The 24,286-nt window shown below is 41.9% G+C and overlaps 1 long non-coding RNA gene across 1 annotated transcript in view; it reads right to left on the bottom strand.

The window, feature by feature from the left end:
• LOC122627369 overlaps positions 1–9,512 on the bottom strand; it is a 69,980-nt gene extending 60,468 nt beyond the window's left edge. Inside the window, exon 1 of the long non-coding RNA XR_006326843.1 lies at positions 9,235–9,512. This is a non-coding gene — a long non-coding RNA (uncharacterized LOC122627369). The remainder of the gene's footprint in view (positions 1–9,234) is intronic.
• Positions 9,513–24,286: the final 14,774 nt, after the last annotated feature.

Here is a 24,286-nt window from a genome sequence, read left to right as displayed (position 1 = left end):
AAAGTAGTAACCGGATTGATTTGGTTATATTCTCGAATGTCATGGATCGAAAGGCGTTTGAGAGAACGACTTTTCTTGAGAGGGTAAGTCGTCGTCGACGTCTTGGGGGTGGTAGCGGACGGGGTTGGCGGGGAACGGAAAGAAGGCGGAAACGCAAACAAGAGAATTAACCGACGTCGCGGCGGAGAGTTAATTGGGCGTAAAGTTCAAAGAGGACAAGAGTGCCGTAGAAGTGACTATCCCCCGTCCACCCTTTTCTCCGTTTTATTCGACGAAAAGCATCCTTTTTTCCTTCTTTTTGTCTTTTTCCTTTTCCTTTTTCTTTTTCTTTTTTCTTTTTTTTTACTTTTTTTTCCCTTCTTTTTTCCCTCGAAAACCTTTTTAGAACCTCTTCTCCGGATTGAATAGAGACAAGGGAACAATTACCAGGACCGTGTTACCCTAATCCGAAAATCCTGTTACTCCGCGATCCGCTCTCGACTCCTTCGCCCTTCCTCTCTCTTCCCTTCTTCCTCCCTCTCTCTCTCTTGCTCTTTTTCCCACCCTCAACCCCACTCCACCCACTCCACCCCACCTCGCACCACAACTCACCTTCTTCCTTTTGGATTTTCTTGATTCTTCCTTATGGAAGTAAATTTTCACGAAGAGAGGCGTTCGCATGCGTTCTACCCTACACTTTGATTCTAATCGAATAACTACCCCCATCCACCCCCACCCACCTCCGCCCAGACTCTCCGTCTTTTCGTAAAAATTCATACTTCTAAAGAACGTTTTGTTATGTGTGTGTGTGTGTAACACGTATAATAAAACATTAGATAGAGATCACCGTAGTTAATCTTGAAAATTAATGTTTTTTTTTTTTTTTTTTTTTTTTTTTTGTAAATTTTAAGACCACTACGAACTAAGACGATGAACACGTTGTTACAATATTTCGTAGAACGACAAAGGACGAGACGGTTAGAAGACGCTTCCGGAAAGAATTCGAAATATTCCGTAGCGGAGTTTCGCGAGTAATCCAATTTCGTAATCCCATAAGAACGCGCGTCGGCGCTTACTTTGAAAGCGGTTAGCGTTTTAACGAATGCTCTCTATGCATCGCCTTACCCAACCTTTCGTCCCTGAGCTGAATAACGACTTTGTAAAAGATCTTAACAATAAATGAATTCCGTTGGGGGTGAAATTCTATGAAAACGATCGTGAAATAGATAAAGGGGAATAGACGGTGGGGGACACGCAGAAAAAGAGAGATAGAGAGAGATTTTCAAAGGAATTCAAAGTTTGAAGTAGCTAAAAGATATTATTTTGCGGTAGAAGTACCGAACTGTATAAGTACTTACTGCAGTCTCGGTCTCTCTCTTTCTCTTTTTCTCTTCTCATTGTAACGGACTGGAACTTGGGTTACCGCAACGCTTAATTAACTCGAGCAAAGGCCCACTGACCGTTCAGCCCATCTTGGCCAAATTAACGCCGAATTTAATGGGTGCACGGTGCTACGACTGAAAGAATGAGAGAATAAGAGAATGGATCGAGGAGGTAGCGGTGGTGGAGGAGAGTGGAAGGAGGAGGAGGAGGCTGGTTGGTTGGTTGGTTGGTGGCCTCGAGGGCCGGCGCCATTGTTTGTCATTTAAAGCACGAAAGATGCCGGGCTTGCGAGAAGGAGATGGAGGAAGGAAGAAATAGCGCGAAAAAAGTGAGACAGAGAGAGAGAGAGAGAGAGAGAGGGCGAACGATATGGAGTAATGGCTTTTAAGTTTGAAATCGTTCACCTCTCTCTCTCTTTCTCTCTCTCTCTCTCTTTCTCTCTCTCTTTTTCTCCAGACTATGCTCCTCTTCCAAGAGAGCAAAGCAGTGGCGCTTTTCTCTCGCGAACGTGGGGCGCGTTGAACGCGTCATGGAAAGATCATTACGATATCGCTGCCTCGGAGGCTGCTCTCGGTCGGTAGGGTAGAGATAGAAGGGAAAGAGAGAGAGAGAGAGAGAGAGAGATGAGGGTGGTGGTGGTGGTGGTAGTGGTAGGCGTTCGGTTAGCGCCGGCGCTAAGCTCCCTTCGTCGGCTTTGGACCCGGACGTTTGCATTTCGTCCTGGCAAGAGAGGCAGGAAGGGTAGTAGGAGTAAAAGGGGGAGAGAGAGAGAGAGAGAGAGAGAGAAAGAGAGGGTGCAGACTAGGAGAGAGGGCGAGGTTGGCCGAGGCTCGAAGGCAGAAGGACAGAGAGCTGCCCGAGGCCATCGCTAACGACGCCATTGTCAGCCGCCTGGCTATTGTGCGAAGCGTTCTGTACGTAGGCGCCGCCGACTCCTGGCCCGGGATCGCGTGGCTTCTCCTTTCTTTCTCTCTCTCTCTCTCTCTCTATCTCTATCTTTATCTCTTTCTCTCTCTCATTCGATGCTCGGGATATATTTCGGAGACAGCGAATAAAACAAATCGATGATGAGAGGAGGACGGAGAAGACGAGAGACGCGCGCCCCATCGATCGACGTTTTCTCTCATCCGTATTCACGATCTTCCATCTGTAACAGCGGCTCTCAAACTTACTCTTCTATTTCATACATCCCGTTCGTCTTCATTCATTCATTCGTTCGTTCGTTCGTTCGTTCGTTCGTTCACTCTTTATTCCTCTTCCTCTTTCTACGCGATCCAACGAATAAAACTATTTCATATTTGTAAATCTATTAATTCTATTCTTTTTTATCCAATTCTCTGATGACAACCACTGATAAACCCTCCCCTCCCATATCATTGCGGTATCAATGATATTCGAGTTAATTTCAAACGCAACTCTAATTATATTTTCCAGTTCGAACTAACGTACGTACGTATACGTATACGTACATGCGTATAAACAAATTGGACGTCGGCGTAATCGCGGTGTGTAGAAACGTTAAAAAACGAGGGGGTTCGTTCGGGAGATGATGTAAAAACGAAAGCGCGCGCGAAACAGAGAGAAAGAGAAAGAGAAAGAGAGAATGAGAGAAAAAGAGAAAATTCTGATCTTGACAGGATCGGCTGAATTTTCATGACTTTACCCCGATGCGCGCTTATGATTAAATCATAGAGACGGATTATACACGTTGAGGTATGAATGACGATGAAGCCGGGTGCAGCGCTACCAACGACATCGGTGGCTACACGCGCGTCACGCCAACGATATTATCGTCGACGTCGGCTTTCCTCTCTCTCTCTCTCTCTCTCTCCCTCTCTCTTTTCATCTATCTATCTCTATCTATCTCTATCTATCTCTCTGTACGGTTCCATCGGTCGAACAACGAATTCTCCGTAGTATTAGCAGAGTTTGTTCGCACGGCTAGTTTTCGATAATTAAAGTTGGACGGGGCAATAAAAAATTATTATTATTTGTTTACATACACACACATGTATACATACACACGCATATTATATTATATATATATATATATATACATACGCGCAAATAAATATCGAAATATTGTCCGATACATCTTGGTGAAATTATCGGTTTGTTAGTTCCGACTTTAGATAAACACTACCGCGAAGCGTTACTTTTTAAGTCAATAAATCAACTCGTAGAATTCGGCATTTCTAGGTCGGTTTCCTACCTAATTTCACATTTTCACGCCCAACGCGCGTCGTAAACTCGAGTTTGGGCATTTTCGAGACCGGAATCGATCGATTTCTCCTCCCATTCCATCTCTCCATATCTCTATCTATCTATCTATCTATCTATCTATCTATCTATCTATCTATCTATCTATCTATCTATCTATCTATCTCTCCCTCTCTCTCTACAGAACTACGTTTCCTACTGGAATCGTTTACTCGCCTACGGCATCGAACAATCTCGAATCAGAGTTTATGGAATTCGACAAACAATTCGAAATTCGGCAAGCTGTTTCCCGCCTCTGGGGAAGAAAGAAAAAAAAAAAAAAAGAAAGAAAAAAGAAAAATTATGTAAGACGTTAAGAGGAGCCACCGATCGACGAACTTTATCGGACATTTTTCTTAGAGCATCGGAGAAAGAAAGAGATAAAAAGAGAGTATACCAAGAGAAAAGTATTCTCTTACAGCGAGAAGAATCCTTCCGACAAAGACGAGATTAATGATACCAACGAAGGGATGCTGCGCTCTAGGTTGCGTTTTCCTTCTTTCCTTCCTTCCTTCCTTCCTTCCTTCCTTCCTTTCTTCTTCTCTCCTCTTTTCTATCCTTCTTTATTCTTCTCTTTTCTCGGACGATCTTTACGATGGTCGAACTTTTTCTTCGCATATAACTTTATCGATCGTACGACGATAAATACAAACGTTTTCGTTAATTATCAAAATAGCTCGGTTGTAAATAAAAATAACTGATAAAAAAAAAATAAAATCAGAAAACCCAAAAGATTTATGATCTGAACCGGTCATAATCTTTTCATTTCGTGTAAATGGAATTGAAAAAAAAAAAAAAAGAGAGAGAGAAAGAAAACCGAAATAATCAATAAAATAAAAAAAAAAAATAAAAATAAAAAAAAAGGAAAAACCGTACGTACGTGCAACACTGATTTTTCAGCAACGCGCTATTTTAATATTTTCTTTTTGTTTATATCGACGGAAAGAAAAAGAATAAGTACGTCCTATTATATTGATACGTAATGGACAATGATAACGAGGGAAAAAAATGAAATCCATTTTCGTATTTTGATTAGGCATATTTTCATTGTAAACGATAGCACAAGGTCTTCTTGTCGTGGGACCTAGAGATAAAGAAAGAGCAAAAAAGAGAGAAGGAGAGAGAGAGAGAGAGAGAGAGAGAGAGAGAGAGAAAAGAAATGCGAAGTACGCAGTAAAAGGTATGAAACAAGTTTTTCATTTGGCGTCCCTTTCACAATGCGATTGAATCGATGCAGCACAGCAAGGACATACAGAAGCTGGTCGGGTAGTGTGAATATTTAATGAAAGAAACCGTTAATGAGGCACGCTCGCATTAGTATTAATTAACGGTAGCGAGCTCTCATCGCGCGCAAACAATTTTATATAGAAACGGTGTGTGTGCGAGTGTAAGTGTCAGTGTAAATATGCATACGCGTACGCGTATGCACGTGAGAAAGAGAGAATGTGTGTGTGTGTGTGTGTGTGAGAAAGAGAGAGAGAGAGAGAGAGAAAGAGAGAGAGAGGTGAAATATTTCTGATTGCGGCTTAGCAAAGAAAGAGTGAGAAAGATTGAAGGGAGCTTTGATATGTGTGTGTGTGTATGCGTTCGTGCATGTGCGTGGGCACTGAGCACAGATGAACACGTAAACTTATATCAGTGAAGTTTTTCGTTTCCTCATTAAAGTAAATACCATCGGAACGATGGTTCTTCTTTCGGTGTGAGAGAGTTTTTTTCTTTTTTTGGTAAAAATCACAAAAAGTACGTAAATCCGAAAATTTCATTGAATTTTTTTTCCGCTCGCACCTCGATTTACTCTAGATGTGTGTGTGTGTGTGTGTGTGTGTAGGATAGGAGTGTACATATGTCTATATAATTTGTGCGTATGTATATATGTGTGTTAGGGAAAATTTGATAATATATAGTAAAATATTATATCCATATTTGTTTGTTTTATTTCGGCATCATTTTGTGACTTCTTTTCGTTTCTTTTTACGGGACAGGCTCATTATTAATTCGTATTATCCACTTGGTGAGTTTGTGCGTAACACATATTATATATATATATATATATATATATATATACATATACATATGTATGTATGTATGTATATGTATGCGTATATGTTACAGAGAACGTTAGCAGAAATTGAGATATTTTCGCGAAGCGTGAAAAAGCTTTTTACCGTGTCGATAAATTAGTAGGACAAATGTGGTCTCGTTACTGTCCTGAGATTACGCGTTTTCATTGGTTATACTAATCCTCTCGAAAATAACTAGTTAACATTGAAAAAAGAGGTGGGGAAAAAATTTATTCGTGCATTCGACCTTACAAAATTGTTGAAATTTCATGAATTATAAAATTATGATCGCGTAAAAACGTTTAAAATGTCGGCCATTTTTATCGATAAAAAAGAAGAAAAAAAAAAAAAAAAAAAACCGGTAAACAAATTCGTATCCGAGTAACATGCATACTTTTCGTCGAACTTATTAAAGTCTCCTTATTAAAGAATCTATTCGAAAATCTATTATCTATTCCAATTCGTAGGAATATATTCCACTTTATTCGAAAAATTACTAACGTCGTGTTATCGAAAAATCAATCGGAGATTAGATAAAAAAATTTAGATAAAAAGAACATCGTGTGCACACACAAAATCCGAGGATGTACGTAGGGTCTAACGCGTTGTAGAATTTTCGTTTGGCCAGCGCCATATTGATAAAACGTAAATAAATAAAAATAAAATTCATCTCTAATAATAAATTTTTCAACTATATGTGTGTGTCTGGGTATGTATTTACACGTAGTATAAATCGACGAAAAATCGACAAAAATCAATATCCAAGAGAAAAAAAAAAGAAGAAGAAGAAATTGTGGTTTAGGTTACGTAGCTATTACATATAAATACGTACATACGTATATATTTAAATATGCATGTTACACATAGACACAAACACACATACAGACGTACACATACATACACATGTATGTAATAAACATAATACAATAAAATATTTACATCTCTAACCTTTCGCGGAGAAGGAAGTTCGCGTCGATCGTTATACTTCTCAAGAGTACAAAGCAGCAAGCGACACGGAAGCGAAGAAAAGTATACAAAGAATCGACTCTCGCTCCCTCGCTCTTCTTAATCCCATAATACTCCTACCACCGCATCACCACACCACCACCATTTCTACCACACCATCACCGGTACCACCAATACCCACCAGACCACCATTGCTGCTACTTTTTCCCTTCTCTTTTTCTCCTCTCTTTCTTTTTCTAACATTTTTACCGAGAGAAACGAACGATGGGTGGCAATGCCGTGGCAGTTCTAAAGAATGCTACACTCTGTATGTACATATATATATATGTGTGTGTGTGTATTTTTTCGTGAGTGCATACGTGTATACACGTATGCATTAGTACACGCGTATATGTGTGCATGTGTCTGTGTTGCGTGCTTGCAGCACGTTTGAAATATCGCGCAAGGGTCCATTGTGTTACAATTTCGGTAGAATCTAAAAATTTGTTTGTTCGTCGTACTCGCGTGTATTCACTCGAGTTTATTCATCGAAAGAGAGAGAAAGAGAGAGAGAGAAATATATATATACATAATATATAGACATTGGTCGAGTACTATATACGCGATAAAAAGAAGTTCTAGCAGTAAAAAGAGACGGGTACATGCATGGATGTATGACTTAATTAGGCGTATAGCTTTCTCTCTTTTTCTTCTCTCTGTATTCCCATTGGCCAGTAACTTTTTATCCACGCTGAATGAGTCGATTTTTTCTACCGAAGAGCAAATGATATTAAATATATTATGTGTATGGTGTTGCTGTTACCACCATCGCTTCTAACTTCTTCTCTCCCCGCTCCTTTTTGTATAAAAACTATTCCGAGCAACGTCATATGCATATATATATATATATATATTTATGTAAAAACATATATATATATATATATATAGATATATATTTGCGCATAAAAAATTATTTTCTTAATTATAAAGCTATTTTTTGCAATCGAGCACAATCTCTAAATCGCATTATTAATTTATCGATCATTTCAATATCTTATATCTTATATGAAGTAAGATGAACGATTTGAAAGTACTTATATATGTACATACATTTGCACGTACAAATATGTCGCTTGAAATTCTGCGTACGGATTTTTAAAGAGGGAAAGAAAATAATAATAAAAAAGAGAGAAAAGAAAGATAAGAAAAAGAAAGAAAGAAAGAAAGAAAGAAAGAAAGCAAACAAAAAAGAGCAGAATATAAAAAGGTGATATATAAAAGTAAAAGAAAAAAGTAGCTTTGAGGCGACCTCGATACTATTAATGGAAGGAGACACGTCCTCGTCGTCGTAGTCGTCGTCGTCGTGTCGTTCAAAATATACCAATTTGTAAACAAGCTTTTTCGCGATACGCTCGAGAGATCCTTTTTTATGTAAGATCTCGAGAGAAGATGGAGAACTTGGTAGAAGGAGACGAAGAGGACCATTAAAAATAATTCGTTTTACGAGAGATAGATAGATAGATAGATAGATAGATAGAGAGAGAGAGAGAGAGAGAGAGAGGATAGAAAAAGAATCAAAATTAAATACGACGATTTATCTTTTAGACGTACGAAACGTACGAAATAGATATAGATACATAGACAGAAACATAGACATGATTCGACGAGAGTGAAATCGATAATCGAGAATAATCGAAATCACGTGTGAACCTGTGGTATTTCGTACCTAACCTCTCGCTTCGAATAATTTCATTATCATTTATCTCCTCGATACTACTCTAAGTCGATAAAACGCACGCGGAACGAATTCATTTTAACGATTAATCAATCTATCTCGATTAGATGGGAATTATCGTTTTGTTTTACGCCAATTTAGAAAATAATTCATTATTGGAAGAGAAAAAGAAAAGGAATGTTTTACGAATTATATATATATATATATATACTTTTTTTTTTATTATCTATTTATCTTTCTTTCTTTTTCATCGCGACGGTAAAAGCAAGAACGCGAGAACGCAGTGGAGATGGTCTAGACGAAAAATCAGCTTACGTATCTCTGGTTTGAAATCCGGCATCGAGAAAGATATAAAAAAAAATATGAGAGAGAAAGAGAGAGAGAGAGAGAGAGAGAGAGAGAGAGAGAGAAGGAAAGAGAGAAACGAAAAAAATGAAATAAAATAAAAAAAAAAAAAAAGAAAAAAAAATAGAAGTAGCTTTCGACACACGCATCGAACGTTACGAACGAGGTAATCCCTTTTCATCGCGAACCGATCGATCCCGTACGACCGATACTCGTGTGCGAGAGCGAGAGAGAAAGAGAGAGAGAGAGAGAGAGAGAGAGAGTGAGATAGAGAGAATAGAGCGCGAGAGAAAGAGAGAGATAGATAGAACGAGAGAGAAAGAGAGAGATACAAGAAGAACGAAAGAGACAAAGAGAGAAAAAGATAGATAGATAGATAGATAGATAAAAAGATAGAGAGAGAGAGAGAGAGAGAGAGAGAAGGAACGATCTTATCTGTACAAAACCAAATGCAAAATGGCCCGACGTTGAATGGTATATAACATAATCGCATTCAATGATATAGATATGTACATAGTATCTACTTACATTTATTACGGACGTTTTCCTGCATCATGAAGAAATATCTGCCGAGAGATAGAGAGAGAGAGAGAGAGAACACCTTCTGAACATCCTCGCGTTCTTCTCACAAAGATGACGACGAAGATGACGACGACGACGACGACGACGACGAAGATGACGACGAACGTTGAATATTGTCGCGACGTTCGGACGTATCAAAATTCAATAGTATGAGAAACGACGGAAAATGTTGAAAGTTACGTTTAAAAAGATGAAAGAAAAAGAGAGAAAGAGAGAGAGAGAGAGAGAGAATCAGATATATATATATATATAGATAGAAAGAGAGAGAGAGAGAGAGAGAGAGACAGTTCCGTTACGATCCGGTGTGAAAATTTCGTGAACGATCTTTGAAACTCGACGTGACCGATACGCCTCTCTTGAACGAACTGAGCTCTCCCCCCCTCGCACCGGCCTTATATAGCTCCCCCACCCCTCTAATCTTCCCCTGAGTATCCCCACCATCAACGTTACCCCTGCACGCTAGACGCTGCTATGTGGGGATGGATCCTAGTGGACCACCTCGGGTTCTCTCTCTCTCTCTTTCTCTCCTTCTCTCTCTCCTCTCTTCTCTCTCTCTCTCTCTCTCTCTCTCTCTTTCTCTCTCATTCGCTCGTTTCGCTTTTCCCAAATGACAATGTGAAAACTTCGTGCTCGAGACCCCGTGGCTCAGCAGCCCCTAAGCTTTTTCCTGCCCGCGTTTCTCGCTTCGTGTATCAACTTTCTCTCTCTCTCTCTCTCTCTCTCTCTCTCTCTCTCTCTCTCTCTCTCGCTTTCACATGTAGTACTTACTTACGTCTTCTCCGTTTTATTTTATTTTTATTATTTTTATTTCCTTTTAATTCCTCTCTCGTCGACTACCGAAGAAGGAGAAAACGATGGACGATCCTTAACAAATTCCGCAAACAAATTCGTTCGACGATCTTATCATTCTCCATCCTATTCGCTTATCATTTTCCATCCTAATCGGAATAAAAAAAATGATAAATTAGAGGAGTGCAAGATTCGCGCCGAAATCAAACGAATGGACGACGATAGATAAGTATAAGTTTGTCATCGACGGTTTACGACGAAAAAGCTACGGGACGTTTTGCCTATAGATATCCATATACGCGTATATCTATATTCCAAGTTCCCGCCGTTTCCTCTCCTTTTCGTGCCTTTTCAATGGACACGCATGTACGTATGTACGTATATATGGACGTATATACGTACGTATGTATTTAGATATGTATAGCTTTAACATGTACCTACCCGGTAGACCACACATCGTACACTTGACACGCATAAATATCATTATCTTCAACAGGCCGCGTAATTCGATTTACAGCGGGATCGAGTTTTCTCCTATCCTCCCTGATCCATCTCCTCGCCACTCCCCCTTTTGGCCACCCTTCTACGTCTCCATCCTCTACTACCATCCTCTTCTTCCTCCTCCTCCACCTCCTCCTCCTCATCCTCCTCCTCTTCTTCTTCTTCTTCTTCTATCTCTGGCAAAGTCCGACCTTCGCGTCGGTACGGCAAAGATCAATCTTACCGACTTTCCTAACTGAAACTTATGAGAAAAAGTAAAGATGTACTATCTGTCATATACACGTTGACGCGTTATTTAGATTTATGCGATCCAACGTCGATGTTCTTCTCTACCTAAGGACGAATTAGAAACATCGATATACCCAGTCCCGTTGGAGACCAACAAAGTATACTTTGTTTTAATGGACGTTAAAGAAATCGGAATTCGCAAATCACCGTGGAGTACCAATAGTACCAACTATTCGTTAAGAGGAAGAAGATTTACGATAGATGGATGAGGGGGAGTAAACGGGGTTGTCGTCGAACAACGAGAGGAAAAGGTGGAGGATAGATAGAACGGAAGGTCCTGGCCAGTGTCCGAGTCACCTGGAGTGACCCACCTGACCCTTGACGGATCACGCGTAGAATCGCACGAGAGGGTGAAAATCCCTTACCATTCTCGCGTCCCTCAACCCCTTCCTCGATCCACCAAACTTGCCAACCTGCTGCCCCTTGCTCCTCTTGTGTAGCGCATCGCCTACCTAGGAATTCCTTGCTGCGGCGACGCCGCTTGGACAGAGGGAAAGAGAAAGAGATAGATGTATATATATACGTATATACATACATACGTATATATATATATATATATGTATATATATATATATATATATATAGAGAGAGAGAGAGAGAGAGAGAGAGGACTACCCCTTCGTGGCTTTTCGATAGTCCCCACCATGTATGAGTCGGTCGAGTTGGTGGGGATGCTAGAGGGATGCTGTCGTCATGACGACGGTCTTTTCTGGTGGGGATGAATCATAGAGAGCCGACGGTGGCATTGATCGCTGCGCCCATGGACCATCGCAGCGTTGCCACGGCCGTAGAAGGGGTGAAGACGAACCCCCTCTTGCACACGCACACGCACACGCACACGTATACGCATACTCGCTCGCGCGAACACACAGCTTACCACAAACGCGTACGTACGTACGTACGTATATACGCAGAAAGCACTCGCTTGCTTGCTCGCTCGCTCGCTCGCTCGCTCGCTCGCTCGTTCGTTCGCTTGCTAGATAGGTAGATAGCTCAGCTAACCATCCTTCTGTAGCTCTGCCACGGAGCACGCATTATGGACTTCGTATTCGTATGGAAGCATGCGTCCAAGTATGGACCTTGGTTTAGCTTATGCGCGCCCCTCGTCCAAGGCGTGAATGATTCGCGACGCCAGAACTTTCCTACGTTATATCGGCCGGTATGCAGACACTGCCGGCATGGTAGTAGCTATTCTTTTCTCTTTCTCCTCGTACGTTTCTTCTTATTACTTATTCGTGTCTTTTATTCTTTCCATTCTTTCCACCTGTGTATTTATCTATCCATCTATCTATTTCTCTCGGTCCTTATCTTCTTCGATCCTCAATCGAACGTCAAAGAACTCTCATCCCTATCAATCATCAATAATTCTCATTATCGTTAAATTCTTGGATCGACGTTAATTTAGGATAGATCCACGTACCTATGTCCATTCAAGCGCGTGGGTTCTCCAAATTTGTAAGATAGAAATCTCTTAGAGTTCGTTCAGGAATTATATCGCAGTAATGGAAACGTTTCTTTTTTACGTTTAAATCCGATCGGAGGAAACCGCGAAACAACTCGTCGTTTCGTCGAGTCGTGGTTTAACAGAGTTCTGGATAAAGAGTTAGAAGAGGGAGAAAAAGAGATAGATACAAAGATTATATATATATATATAGAGAGAGAGAGAGAGAGAGAGAGAGTGAGAGGGCGAGGGAGGAAAGTAAAAGAAAGAATAGACGAGCGGAACAAATTCCGAGTTTAAAGTCGTAGTCATTTAACCGGGGGTGCGGAAGTTTTATCGGGATCTCGGACGACATTATGCTCGGATAAGAGGGGTTTTTAACACTGTCGTAAGCCCATTACGTGTGGCGCCACCCTTGTTCACCCCGGGAGCATGGACAACGACGTATACATCGTGCACAGGGTGCTTCGGTGAGATAAAGATGTTGGGGTGAGATCGTCCCTCTGTCTCTGATTATTCCTATGTTTATGCTTTTTACATACGTACTCGTGAACGTTACGATCCATAGAACCCGTTCCACGACTAAACGTCTATTCTATTATCTCAAATTAACAAATTAACGTTTATTTACTTGTTCTTATTATTCCTCTCTTCTGGAACTTCTCGATACTTTTTAATTTTTCGTAAAAATCTATTCCACTCCTTTCGTATTTTATTGGTAAAACGTAAAAACGTGGATCGACTGAATAACAACAACAACAAAAAAAGAAAAAAGAAAAAAGATAGAGAAAGAAAAAGAAAGAAAGAATTATATGACCGAAGTTAGTTTCGTAATTACGATCTCATTATTTTATTCTTCTTCCTTTTTTTTTTTACTTTTTTTTTTATTTTTAGTTCTTTTTTTCAACCGGCGAAGTATGTACCCCCTACTCGGCTAAGTGTTATTGTCTAATTAAAAATTTGTTGATACGTCCTATATTATTGCTTGAAGAATTTGATAGTAAAAGTTTTTTCTAACGATGACACTCATTGCCAATCTCTCAATGATAGGAAGCAAGCATCGTTTCGAGAGGAAGATAGCTAGCTAGCTAGCTAGCTAGCTAGCTAGCTTCGAAGCAAGCAAGCAAGCAAGCAAACAAGCACGTTTTCGTGTCGTTCGATCGGCCCGCCCGCATTCGTCCATGTGGAAAGCACCTTCGAACGTCGACAACTTTATTCGTTGAGCGTAACGGGCCATCGTGTCGCATCGAATTCTCTCTCTCTCTCTCTCTCTCTCTCTCTCTCTCTCTCTCTCTCTCTCTATCTATCTCACTCTCTCACTCTCTTTTTTTCCCAAGTTCTTTGCTAATTAAAAAATTCCACGCGAAGTCGGATTTTCTCTCACCGCCGCAGAGAACGCCCGTATGAACAAATCCAATACGCTCGACGTCCCGTTTCACCCTGTACTCCTCCACCCTCCCTTTTCCTTCATATATACACACGTACAGATTGTCTCTCTCTCTCTCTCTCTTTCTCTCTCTCTTTCTTTTTCTCTCTCTAGTGCACGCGCTTCGCTCATTTAACTCGTTGTAAACGCGTTCACCAAGACGTCGATAGCTTATATGATACATTATTATTATTATTATTATTATTATTATTATTATTATTATTATTATTATTATTATTATTATTATTATTATTATTGTTGTTGTTGTTGTTGTTGTTGTTGTTGTTTAAGTTATTTATCGATCGAAAGAAACGAAATATGGTTCATATTTACGAGGCGAGTCATTTCAAACGTACCCATTTCCTTTCTGTTTAAAATTAATTAATAACATACAATTAATCGTTCCCACTTTCCTTCTTTCCTTTTTCTTTTTCTCGGCAAAAATCGAACGAAGTACAAAAAAAAAAGAAAAAAAGAGAAAAGAAAAAAAAAAAAAAAAGAAAAATATGAACAAATGATGACACATATCTTGTAAAAGTACGTTCAGTATAAAAACATGAAAAACGAGCGATAGAGGTACACGTGTCCGTTCTTTTTCTCTCTGAGAAATAGATACGAACGCGAGCGCACACGTGTGCGTATGTGTGCGGACGAAAGCTCGCGGAAAAACCGTAGGGCGATTTGCGCGTGCCAGTTTATTTAGCGTGCCTTTCGGCCGCATTACGGGAGCCTTCATTACGTGGCCGGCACGATAATGCAATTTTTAATTTTACTCTTGCACGATTATCCGCAGGCAGGCTGTTGGCCGGCTATGCTCCATTCTCCCTTTCTCTCTCTCTCTCTCTCTCTCTCTCTCTCTCGTTGACCAAAGCTTTTTTATCTTCTTTTTATTTTCGGCGTACTAGTACTACTACTATTAACACACAAGCAAGAGATGGTAGTCGCGACACGTCAAGGAAATTAACCGCGGAATGCGGCCGATGCTCGCGTATCGTCTAATATTTACATGAGTTGAACAAGAGAGAGAGAGAGAGAGAGAGGAAGAGAGAGGGTGGAGATAAGCCTAGACGTATATCCGTACGCTCGTTAAATATTTTTTAATTAAATTCAAATCGATCATCATCGCATCGCCTCTCGCTTATGTGTGTGTATCCGTTTTTTTATTCTCTCTCTCTCTCTCTCTCTCTCTCTCTCTCTCTCTATGCTCTCGACGTCGAGCGAAGGAGGAGAGGAAAAGGAAAAAAAAAAAAAAAGCAAATACATTTGCGTTCGTTACTACACCTAGAGACAGCGGCAATAGCTACCCTGCTTCGTGCTTTTCCTACTTATTCTTTCAGCACGTGAAAGGGATGAAAAGAGAGTAATTTCCAATCGGGAGCAACGGCGGAAGGGTGTCGACCAAACCATCCCTCTTTTTTTTTTTCCTGCCGTTATACAGAGAACCTCCTCTCTCCTTCTATTTCTATTTATCCCTTACTCCTTTTCTATATTTTTGCTCCCCCTTTTTTTCTCGACCAAACAATTATACATCACGTTTAAAATTCGTCGTGATTGTTTTATATCTCCTTTTATTCTCCCTCCCTCCCATTCTCTCTCTCTCTCTCTCTCTCTCTCTCTCTCTCTCTCTCTCTTCGACTGCAGTAAAGCGAAAGAAAGAAAAAAGTACAAGTGGATTCCGTAGGAAAAGAAAAAAAAGATAATAATAATAATAACAACAATAAGAAAATAAATGAAATAAAAGAAACGGCGAAACGTAATTGTTTCCATCTCGTTTTAACTTTTTCAAACGTTCTCGTAGCTACATGTTCCTACTGTTACACGCGCGCATACCAGACTAGCAGTGCACGCGACGCAAGCAGATAAGCTCCCTTTCATCCAAGCCGTATCCCGTATCGCGAAGATAGGAGAGAAAATTAAAATCCGAGAAAGACGGGAGACATGGTGGTTTAGGGTAAAGCATCGTAGATGATGGTGGTAGTGGTGGTGGTGGTTGTAGTGGCGATGGTAGTGGTAGTAGCGGTGATGGTTGTACACCACAGTTGGGAATCCGAAACAATAGGAACCTTGGCGAACGTCCTCGCGACTGAAATCTTTGCTGTAACTTTGCATTTAGTCAAGTAAGTAAGTTCGTATTAATTTCCGTGCAGGGTGCGTACGGCATTCGTGCGATCGCGTATACGCTTCTGAGCCGTATCAATTATGGTAACGCTTCGTTCCATTTTCCAAGAAACCTCATACTCGACGTCGCCACCCCTTCTCTCCGTTCGAAGCTCCGAGAACTACTGTCTAAAATCAAGCGGAGTCTAACGGAAAGATCGCTTCGTTCTACGAACAAATGGAAATGGCCTTGGACTTGAACAGACTCGATGGAAGCGAATCAAAAGCGATATCTTTTATAACGTTTCCCCATGGCGTATTCTTATCGGAGGGCATCGACGATGCGAAACGAAGGATAGTGTTGATAGTGTTAGGTGTATAAACATATACCTACATATGGTATATATATATATATATGTATATATATATATAGCTTAGATATATACGATATATATTACCGCACGACTTACCGTCTGGCAGTGACAACAGCATGACAATGGCACACATGAACGATACTCCGGCATTGTACGCAATTAGATCGCCGAAGGAACGACGACGTCGGGGACGGGCACGAACACATCACCGTTTCCCTTTTAGGGAAAAGCACCTTGTGCCGTCGAAGGAAACGAAGGATCGAGGAAGGGACGTTGATAGAGTGTGTGAGAGAAATAGAGAGAGAGAGAGAGAGAGAGAGAGAGAGAGTGGGTGTATCCGCAAAAGTTATCGCGACACGATCGTCTACTAGACACGGTATTTAATGCGGTAGATAGGAGAGAGCTACTAGGAAGGGTCTCTCTTCTCCTCAGTTAGCTGTACATATCGCTGAGGAACCACCGTTCTAGTTAACGGACGTGCTTGTACGAGTCGATGACGATGATAGCAATGCGCGATTCTGCGATGTGGTGGGAAGGATCGTCGCGTTTCTCTGTTGATATCTACAGAGAGAGAGAGAGAGAGAGAGAGAGAGAGAGAGAGAGAGAGAGAGAGAATGACGATGGTGGTAGTAGTAGCAACGTTAGTGGTAGTGCTAGTGCTAGTGCTAGCGATGATGGTAGTGGTGCACTGTCAGTGGTGCAGGCCTATTGTTCGTCAGACACAAAACAGTCGGCGTACAAAGTGGCTGCTGCTGCTACTGCTGCTGCCAGTGCTGCTGCTGCTGCTGCTGTTGGAGCTGGAGCTGGTGCTGGTGCTGGTGCATTCGCTGCGGCGAAGGCGAAGCCGAGAAGGGAGGAAGACCAAGAGGAAGAGGGGGAGGTGGAGGTGGAGGAGGTGGTCGACGGGACACACCGAGTGAGTGAGAGAGAAAGAGAGAGAGAGAGAGAGAGAGAGAGAGAGAGAGAATCACAACGGTATCAGAGAGTGGGTATTGTCTACAGAGCTAATCAAAACCAGCCCTTTCAACGAGCTACCACTACCACCATCGTCACACCACCACCTCCACCAACGTCTCTACCCCTTTTCCATCCTAGTCGCGGATCCACACGCATGCAAAGAGCGTGCACTTACCTAGCAGAGAAGACCGTTCGTTTGAACGTTCGTTCCTTACAAATCTCTATGTAGTCTTTTCGATAAATAACAATGCGTTACTCGTAAAGATTTTCGATATTCGTATAGTTTCGATCGATATCTCCTATCTCTTCCGTCTTCTTCTTCTTATTTTTCTTCTTCTTTTTCTTCCTTTAATCGACTCCTCGTTCTAACGACTAGATTTCTACGACAAGAGGACGCTATGTACCATGTACTCTTGTTTTTCCTTTAGAAAATAAAGATAGTACAAACGATATCTGGGTCAACGCGAAAGTGTTTTTTCGATTTCGAGGGGGATAGAAAAAAAAAGGGAAAGGAGAGAAAAAGGGAATAAAAAAGGAGAGAAAATAGGAAAAGGGCGAAAGCGTTAGCGCTAAAGCACGAGGTCCAATGAACTACGAAGAACTTTCAGATCGAGAACGTGAGCTACAGCACGAAATGAAGATTTCGTTGGCTGATTGTACTCTAACGCCATTATAAGCTCGAAGAACGGCTCGAGGAACAGCTACGTACGCTCGTAAAAGCTTCGTTTGCGCCCGGACTGATGGTTACGAGGCGTGCAATAGCGGAGAGATGAGAAATGAGAGATAACGTTTCTAATTTCCGAAACTAAACGTCGTACGAGCGCTAAATATCAGACGAACATTCTCTCTCTCTCTCTCTCTCTCTCTCTCCTAGCTTATCCCTGTAAAGATACTATCAGTGATATTAAAGTATTCCTGTCAAAAGATATACTGTAAATAAAATATATATATATATATATATATTTTCTAGGTACAATATTTCTTATATTCCATTTTTAATTTCCCCTTTCATTGATTACTCTCGAGGGATAAAGATCGATCGGTGAAAAAAATCAAAATCTATAAAGAGATCAGTTTAATCGTAGTTTAAACGCAGGAATACCAAAAGAAGAAAAACTCTCTCTCTCTCTCTCTCTCTCTCACTCATGAACGTGAGAGTTTGAAGATAAACGTGGAAATGGTGATAGTGGATACGAAGGAAGAAGAAGAAGAAGAAGAAGAAGAAGAAGAAGAAGAAGAAGAAGGAAAGAAGCCTTTCTAAGAAGGAGAGGCATCCCTTGCGTTCCCCGTTCCCCCGTCCTATGGCCTCTGGCCCCGAAGAAGAAGCTCCTTTTGGTTGGAACGAGTCAGGGAACGAGTGGGTGTACGTTTCATAAAGTTAGATGTGCCATTCGTATTTGCGAGGGGTGATAGGCGTCTCTAGTGTTGATGCTACCAACGGTCGCTGCTGGTAAACCGATGGTGCCTGGCAAAGTCGGTGGTGTTGGTGCGACGAAGTTGTATCTCTGACTGGAGCGTCTATAACATCCATATCTATATCCCATGTACCGGGTGTCCAATAAATCTATTACCCGATCCCGTGGGGTTGAAGGCGACGGTGGCCGTACGAACGGTGGCTACGAGGCTACGACCACCGAAGCGATGCTACATGCGGGCTTTAACATCGGCACGTTGACTGTCTCTATGTATCCGTACGTACCGCGGCTCGGAAACCAACACTCGGAATCTTCGTATAGACTCCATGAAGGATCGCTCCGATGCCCGTCTATCTCCGTTATGACTTCCAGCCGAGTGCCGCGAAAGGCGATCGTGTCTTTTTCCACGCGCATCGCCTATATTTTTTTCCTTCTTCCATCTTTCCTTTCTTTCTCTTCTTCACTGTCTCTCCGTCTTTCTCTCTTTCTCTCTCTTTTTTTCTTGCCGACTGTTTCTTCTTGCATCCCGTAGCCCGAACGAAGAGGGTACAGAGGGGTTGGAGCTACCATCCTCCGGAGCGATATCTTTATTCGTTTTTGCTGTGCCTTACGGGACGAGTACATTGTCTTTTGCCTTTCTTCTTTATTCTCTTATTTCTCTTATGCTTCTGCGAATTACCTTTGTTAACCGAGCGATACTTTTCTCCTCGATCTTCACGAAAGAATGTGTTTTCCCTTTCCTTTCTCTTTCCTTCCTTCCTTCTTTCTTTCTTTCTTTCTTTCTTCTTTCTTCCTTTCTTCCTTTCTCTCTCTTTCTTCTCTTTTCCTCTCTTGCGAGAGTTTAAAGCAAACGAATCGTTTTCGTCGATGATCATTATGAAAGATTTTTGCGGGAGGATGAGAAGGTGGAGGAGGAAGAGGAAGAGGAGGAGGAGGAGGAGGAAGAGGACAGGTGTAGGTTTGAGAAGGAAAAGGAGAGATCTGCCGGGAGAGAGCACTTTCCGGGCAATTGTCGTGGACGAAAAAACGAGTGAACGTCGAAGGATGAAAAAAGAAAGGAGAGAAGTGATTTTCTGCGAAAAAGAAGGATCAAGAGAGAGACGCATAGAGAGAAAGCCAGAGAGAGAGAGAGAGAGAGAGAGAGAGAGAGAGAGAGAGAGAGAGAGAGAAATAGTCTTGGAAAGAAGAGGCTTCAGCTTGGTGGCATAGGCAGCTTGGTTGGCGGTAGCAGGAGCAACAACGAGACTGTAGAAGTAAACGAGGGATAGAAAAAGAGAGAAAGCCGGCGGAAAGAAGAGGGGGAGGGGTGGCGACGGCGGTAATGGCGGGGGGAGGGGGAGGAAGAGGGGGAGGAAGAAGAGGAGGTAGGGGAGAAAGGAAGAGGGCGTAGAAGGGCACGGTAATACGCGAGACGGAAACGGGCGGGAAAAAGGGAGTGCCTAGCGGAGAATAAAACCAGAGAAATTGTCATTGTGCTGAAGAGGTCCAGGCGTATAACAATGACAGCGGCTGACGCAGCATCCCGCAGCTACAGATCATCCCTGGATATTAAAAAGTCGGTCTGCCGCGCGGCTTCGGTCCCTCCCCGTCGTTCCTAAACCCCTCTTCTTCCTTTTCTACGTTTCTCACTCCTTCCACGAGTTCTCCGACATCGCGTAACCGATACTGCCGTAGAGAGAGAGAGAGAGAGAGAGAGAGAGAGAGAGAGAGATAGGTAGTAGGGACGATGACGCTCTTGCCGATCTTGCTTGTGTTGGTGATACTTGAGAGAGTCACCACGCTCGTCTTCCTATCCTCTACCTCCTCCACCTCTTCTTCCTCCTCCTCCTCCTCCTCCTCCTCTTATGAAAACAATGGCGAGTACTTGCGATTTCGTGTCATCGACTCTACTACCTTACCGAGAATTGTCCTTGCTCTTCGACGATTTATACTCTCTCGTATCCTCGTGCGTATCCTGTACGTCGTCATATTTCTCTCTCTCTCTCTCTCTCTCTCTCTTTCTCTGTTTCTCTGTTTCTGTCTCTCTTTCTCTCTCGTTTACTCGTTCGCTCGCTTCCGCTCGGTCGGATCGAGAAGAAAGGGGTCAGGTTGAACGATTCCGGATGACTTCGACGAGAACGGACACGTCCTATGGCAGCATACGCGTACCTAGTATTGACATTCCTGCGGCGTGGAATGGTTAGAATGGAACGGTGGTTTCCTCCTGGTGCACCAGACGCCGCAACGCTCCGTTCGGGGTAACGTCCGTCTTCGTCGATTAATGACGAATAACGGAGAAGACAGACGCGGATAGTGAGTATCGACGGTTGAGCGAATAATGATTGCTTCACCGTACTTACTCTCTAAAGGGGATCGTTTATGGCATACGTTCATTGCCTTTCCATCGCTTGTGCCCTCTGTGTATGCGTGTTTGTGCGTTTGCGCGCGTATGTGTGTGTATGCGTGTGTGTTTGTCTGTCCGTGTTCGTATCATTTTTTTTTTCTTTTTTCTTCTCTTTACCTCTTCCTTTCTTTTCCTTTTCGGAATCGATCTCGATTCTTTCGTTCGTCGATCCTTGATCGTTTCAAACGTCACGTTAATTTTCATATTTCGATTTACGTCCTAGGAAAATCTGTTCCGTTCAATTCCCTTCCAAACTTAACACCGATAGGATTCCAGTTTTATCGGCATAGCACGAACTACTCGAAGATCGTCGCGTCGCTTAATGAACGTCATGAAATATGGCAAAAGCATTGGAACGGATAATGCGAGAGACGTGGGAAGAAGCATTTGAAATTCCGTCAATGTCATTTTATCTCGTATGCACGCCGTTACTTTCCTCCTCTTTCTCTCTCTCTCTCTCTCCCTCTCTCTCTTTTGAAATAAATTACAGCCTTCGAATGGATACGCGCGGTGGTATCGGCGATATCGTTCGCTAGAGAGAAATGAAATATTTCCATTAGATCCGCAACGATAATCCATCCGGCGCACTCGCGCGCAACGCGCACTACTGCCTCTGATGCGGGGAATTCGTCGGTATACTCTTCTCATGAAGTATTCAGCCGCATATGGAATCGATAGCGATCTGTCCGCATCGTTTCGATGCCCATTAATGACGCCCGTTTAATTTTCCTACCGTAGAAATTCTCTATGAAATATCTATGTATTATACCTCTTTACAGTTAACGTTAATACCTTATACCTTATACCTTATACCTACCTACGTATCTATCTATTATTTATCTATCCATCTATCTACCTAGTTATTTTAAATAGATCGGATTTACTTTAGATTTAGTCCTAGAGCCTATCTCTTTAAATTTCTCTAGATTCATCGTCAGCGTCCGATAGTCGTAGTAGTAATCGTAACTCGAGTCAAACATCATCCATCTCTCGATCGAGACGTTTGCGTTCCGAAAGATTTACCGGGTCAGAGATTTCGAGTCTCGACCCTGGCTTTCATCTCCCTTACTTTTCGTACTTTAAGATATATAGGTAAAAAGAAATAGAGAGAGAGAGAGAGAGAGAGAGAGAGAGAGAGAGAGAGACAAAGATGAAAACTATTTTAGTCCAAATTTTACCCGAGCGTGTTACACAAAATTTTTCACATTACGAATCAAGAGGAAAAAGAAAAATGTTGGTGAACACGTTTCGGTATGCATAGTCGAAAATTTTGAGGGGACGAGAGAGGCAGAGAGAGAGAGAGAGAGAGAGAGAGAGAGAGAGAGAGAGAGAGAGAGAGAGAGAGAGAGTTCTAGTTGGGGCCACTCGAGAACTCCAACAGGGAGGAAGGAGGAGGAAGAGGAGGAGGTGGAGGAGGAGGTGGAGGAGGGATCCCCGTAACACAGTGCATTGCAACGTGCATCCGTTGTACACACCACCGAACTATATGCCAAATGTACGTGTATGTATGCGTGGGTACGCGAGCTTTGCGTATTGCGTATACAGTGATCATGCAAATCTGACGCGTGTGTGATGCTCGTGTGGCCCGTGACGTCTAGTGCCCTGCCGGTGACGTTTACTGCAACCACGCCCCGTCCGTGCTCGTCCGACGTCCATCCTGGACAGACATCGACCTCCTTAATTACCAAAGATTCGCCCCGACAATCCGACCAATTACATGCGCGTTCACAAGCTCGACGATCCCTTTGATCTTTATCCAGGTGTTGGTTGCTCTTATTTGCTGATCGATCGGTCTGTCTGTTGGTCGGTGGATCGATCGATCGGTCTTTCCTATTTTCTTCGATCGTTATCTTTTTATAGATTTTTGTTTTGATCATCGATCGGACACCTATTAATCTTCTTATTTCTCTCCGATTAATACCGATCGGAAAGACTAAAGACTTTTTTGATTCCTCTGAAATAAACTTCTTTTCTCTCACCTTTCTCCTCCCCTTTCCTTTTTTTTTTCTTTTTTGTTCCCGCTTTTTTGTCTCCTCCTTTTTCCTTGTTTCATTTCGTTTCGTTTCGTCTTTTTTTAATCGTCCTTTTTTTTTTTTCTTTTTTACTTTTTTATTTCACCTTTTTATTTATTTATTTATTTTTTTTTTTTTTTAACAGTAGCAGGGGAATATTTCCAAGTCCGTGAAATATTTTTGGGACAACTGTTTCTTCTTTCCTTTTTGTTTTGATAGGAGGAAACGAGGAGAAGAACAATCGGCGAACGTTACCCCAACAATGGCTTTTTGATGAACGACAAATTCGTCGGTGGAATCCGCATCGAAAAGCTTTGGAGGCTGGCAAGGATATTCCGCGGGAATTTCGAGCACGACGTCGAAATATCTGCCAGGCCGTGGCAGCTTGTACGTACTTACTCGGGTACGGAAATGTCCAGCGAGATAGCCACTCGTAACGAACAATGGCCGATTCTGGTTTCACCCAAGTCAGGACTCTCTCTCTCTCTCTCTCTCTCTCTCTCTCTCTCTTGCTCTTTCTGTATACAGGAGTTTCACTCTCCTTCTTCTCTTCTTCCTCCTCCTCTTCCTCCTCCTCCTCATCGTCGTCCTTCTTCTCCTTCAGTTCCTCTTACTCCTTCACCTCCTCCTTCCTCTCTTTCTATCTATCTATATCCATTGCCTTCGTCGATTCGCTATAATACATGATATCGCTACTTCTGCCAAGTGAGCGACTTCCGTCTTCCTTTGGTCCTACACGACAATGGGATCCAAATTTAAGAGTGCTGCGAGAAAGCTACGAATACGCGAAGATGCCTTTGGAAACCTCTCGAGATCGACGAGAGCATATTCTAAAAGTTCATCTCCCTTTCTCTCTCTCTCTCTCTGTATGTGTGTGTCTCTCTTTTCCTCTTTTCCTTTTTTTTTATTTTTCTTTCTGTTTCTTCTTTTCTTACATTTTTTCTATTTTTGTTAGACATGTATCATGTCACCAACGATATTTCCAACGATCTGACAAATAATTTAGCTTTATTTAGAATAGAAATTTTTTTTTGGAACAGAAATGTTAATTAACAGGAGACGCGCGGATCGTAACAGATGAGAGCACATTTTAGACCAACGTTTCCCAAATTATATCCCGCGGAACGTCACTGAAAATTTAATAAGCGAGTCCATGACCAAAGATAATGAAAATTAATATTATTTTACTATTATCGTATATATACGTGTATGTTTTCTGTTAGATAATTAAAATTTCAGGATAAATGGTTTATCTCGTTTTCTTCGATCTTTCGTTCGTTTGTTTACGTATCTTATAAAATTATAGAATTCGTCA

The sequence above is a fragment of the Vespula pensylvanica genome, chromosome 2, assembly GCF_014466175.1.
Source record: "Vespula pensylvanica isolate Volc-1 chromosome 2, ASM1446617v1, whole genome shotgun sequence".
NCBI classification, from domain to species: Eukaryota; Metazoa; Arthropoda; class Insecta; order Hymenoptera; family Vespidae; genus Vespula; species Vespula pensylvanica.
This window is presented reverse-complemented; position numbering and strand designations above follow the sequence as displayed.